The 3900-nt window shown below is 44.1% G+C and overlaps 1 pseudogene; it reads left to right on the forward strand.

The window, feature by feature from the left end:
* Positions 1 to 255: 255 nt before the first annotated feature.
* LOC102823972 overlaps positions 256 to 3900 on the forward strand; it is a 5396-nt pseudogene continuing 1751 nt past the window's right edge.

Here is a 3900-nt window from a genome sequence, read left to right on the forward strand (position 1 = left end):
TGTGATTGATACAATGAGTAATGGGAAAAGCCTGGGTTTATAAACTGTAAAAACTGATGACTTGGGAACTCAGAATTCCTGGTCTAACTTGACAAGGCAGGAGGGGAGTCATTTCAGCATCAACAGCCCAAGGCTGATTCCTGTGAAAGGGAGGAAGGTCAGAGAGACCTCCTATCTACAGCCTTTTTCTTACCCGTTTTTGACACCAGAATTCTGCCTCTCTAGTTCTCCCGCTGCACTCAGTAATCTGTTGCAATGGCGGCACAGAACTCAGATGCAGGACTCATGATTAAGGGTTTTTTAGGGAAATAACAGGTTATAGGATTCAGGATCAGAAATGACTAAGGAACAGAGTTCTTTGATCAGGATAACTGCCTCTTAGCCATACCTGCAAGGCAGGTCTCTCTCTGGCCTTACAGCTTGTTAATCTCTCATTTTAATACTTAAAACTTCTTAAAGTGACCACTGCCTTTCAAATTGTCCCTAGTAAAGTGGAATCAGTTAAAGAGTACAAGTTAGCTCAGGTAAGTGGGTGCAAAGCTCTTTAGTTATGCCAAGAAGTGCTTGAGGCATCTCATTCTACCAGTAAACCTCAGCTCTCTCACTCCATGCGTTGGCGAGTCTGCCTCTGTCAAATGCCAGGAGGCACCCTAGTCTGCCAACAAGGTTCTCGCCTGAAGGCACGCTCTCTCACTCCGTGGGTTAGGAAGCAGACTACACCCTCTCCTGCCAGTCTCCTGGTTCTACTGCCTCTCCTCTCGTGCTGTTAGCTTTTCTGTTGTGGCTTCTCACCATCTCTTGCTGTTTCTGATGTTGCAGCTCTGTCTCCTGAGTCTAGGAGGTGCTCAGCACAGAATCCCAGGTTCCAAGGATGTGGATGTGTTCTGCTCCTTGATCTTCTTTCTTGCAAGTTTCCCTTCTCTCTGCTTGCTCTTCCCTCTTCTACCTCTGATAAAATAAGAGTGGTGATTTGAGTTCAAACCACCTGAATCCTGCCTCATTAACATAACAAACACAACCAAATTCTAATGACAATAATTGAAACCTGCTCTATTAACATACATGGGTTAGGATTTACTATACACACAATGGAAGATAATTACTCAGATCACAAAATGCAAGACTAGCTCACAATATTGTGAGTCATGAACTGGCCACATTGGTTGTTGTTGTTGTTGTTAAGTGCCGTTGAGTCGGGTCTGACCCATAGCGACCCTGTATAGGGTTTCCGAGGGTGTAAATCTTTACGGGAGTAGAAAGCCTCATCTTTCTCCCGCGGAGCAGCTGGTAGTTTCGAACCGCTGACGTTAAGGTTCGCAGCCCGATTCGTAACCTACCCCTAATTATAACAATTTCCATACACATTATTTGTGTGGTCCCACCAAATGGTTGTATGAAAATCACAAACACAAAGACCCTGGTCAGTAATACACTGTTACCACAGAACCATATTATCCTACTTAGTTAAGAAAGTCATTTACCTATCTCCTGTAGACTTGGTTTCCTCATCTAGAAATAGAAAACAAAAGCCTGCCAGGTTTCTGAAAGAAAAACAACACTTTTGAAGAAACATAGCATATTGTCTGGCCACGTGGTATTGGCTCCTGCCCCTTTGATGTCAGTCTGTCTCTTGGAGGGCTCCCCTTGTTTGGGCTGGCTCTCTAGTTCCTAGACATATCTCTGATACTTACCAGTGCTGTGTTCTTAACTGATTCATTTAATAATCCTCTTGGTGCTGTGGGTTATGCGTTGGCTGCTAACTACAAGGTTGGCAGTTTACACCCACTGCAGCTCCCAGGTTGAAAGATGAAGCTGTCTGCTCCCACAAAGAGATACTGTCTCGGAAACCCGAGAGAGCAGTTCTCTGTTCTGTAGGTTTGCTGTGAGTAGGAGTGTCTACCTCAGAGCTTCTTTAAGATAAGAATGCTAGTGCTGAGCCCTCAGAGGATCCTTAGGAGAATTATGGGATATTTGAAGAGTGCCTAACTCACAAGAAGTAGTAGGTAAGCATGAGCTATCTAAATTTCATTATTTTCTGAGAGAGAATTCCAGTCTCTGCTTATTTCCAAACAAACAGTAATTAGATATGCAATGATTTCTTCTTCTTTGCTCTGTGAAAATTTGACGGGAAGCTTCCCAGAAGTGTGAGGCTTCAATCTCCTGTTTCTAGTTGTCTTTGGACATCTTTCCTGCCTCTGGACCATCGAGGCAGAGGAGTTAAGCCAGGAGCAGCTGATGAGTGATGAAGCTGCCCATAGTACCTGAGGTAAAAACAAAACAGATAGCAAGCCAGCATCAGGATTGTCAGTCAGCACAGCTGGGGAATCCATTGTCACTCTGTCCTTCTAGATCTGCTCCGTCAGGGGTTCAGTGTGTACCCTGTCCAAGGCCCGAGGACACAGAGCCCTGGGCTGCTCGGCTCCACTTGTCCCCAAACAACAGGTACCTGGGATCACTTCAACTCTCCTCTGCGTGGTGTCTTCGCCACATCCGCCTGGCTAAGTGTTCTTCCATTGTTCAAGCACGAAGGTCCGGGAAATAACCCGATACAAGGCTCTGGCCTAGTCCATCCTAGTGTTGTTTCTCGGTGTCTCCAAGTTAGTTCCAACTCCTAGCGACTCTGTACAACAGAAGGCAACACTGCTGGTCCTACACCATCCTCACAGTCATTGCTGTGTTTGAGCACATTGTCGCAGCCAATGTGTCAACCCATGTGGTTGAGGTTCTTCCTTTTTTTCACTGACTCTCTACCGATCATGACGTCTTTCTCCTGGGACTAGTCCTTCCTAATCACATGTCCAAAGTGTGTGAGCATTCAGGTTATACTATACATCTTCCAAGACAGATTTGTTTGTTCTCCCAGCAGTCTAGACGATCCTTTTCCTGAGGCAGGATGTTCTGACAGGTATGTATATGGTAGTGGTGGTGGTGTGCCATGGAGTCAGTTCTGACTTAACCCTGCATAGGGTTTCTGAGCTTGTAAATCTTTGAGGGAGCAGAAAACATCATCTTTTTCCCATGGAACGGCTGGTAGTTTTGAACTTCTGACCTTGAGGCTAGCAGACCGACTTGTAACCACCACGCTACCATAGCTCCTTATATATAGATAGATAAACAATTAAAGACCATTTTTGATCATTTTACCATGAAATGAGAGAACATGGTAAAAGTTAAGTTTAAAATAATTACAATTTTGAGTCTAAAAAGTAAAACAGGAGAAAGATGAAGTGTTCTGCTCCCGTAAAGATTTACAGCCTCAGAAGTCCCATGTAGGGTCGCTATGAGTCGGAACATACTCCATGGAACACACTAACACCACCACCACCCAAAAGTATAAAGACCATTCAATTTGCAAAGTTCCATCCACTGCCAAAAAAAACACTGAATTCATAAACTGGAGCAGATATTCTAACTGGCTTAAGATCCATATATTCTGTGGACTAACTGTTGAACAGCTGGAACTATGGAGATACTACTTTTCATATTGACAAATTGCAAACCATCAGCTAATTACTCCGCACACAGTTTGAAAGGAAGTATGTTGCTTGTGCTGTGTGTTACTGCCCCCTGGTGTCAACTTCCATTATTGACAAGAGTATTTTGTTGGGAAAGAATTGCCACTTCTGTTGTTGCTTCCTTGCTTTTTCTGTACTTTTTCATGAAGCTGCCATGTTTTATGTTCGGTGTTCAATGACTTCTCACTGTCTTCCTACATTGCAGATTAATATTCAGAAGAGTAAGGCTATAAATCAAGGGAACAAGAAACAAAACAGTACAAACAGGGAAGTGAGGATTGTTGTTGTTGTTAGGTACCGTTGAGTCGGTATGGACTCATAGTGACCCTATGCACACAGAATGAAACACTGCCCAGTCCTCGGCCAACCTCACAATTGTTGCCAC

The sequence above is a fragment of the Chrysochloris asiatica genome, unplaced genomic scaffold, assembly GCF_000296735.1.
Source record: "Chrysochloris asiatica unplaced genomic scaffold, ChrAsi1.0 scaffold00065, whole genome shotgun sequence".
NCBI lineage: Eukaryota > Metazoa > Chordata > Mammalia > Afrosoricida > Chrysochloridae > Chrysochloris > Chrysochloris asiatica.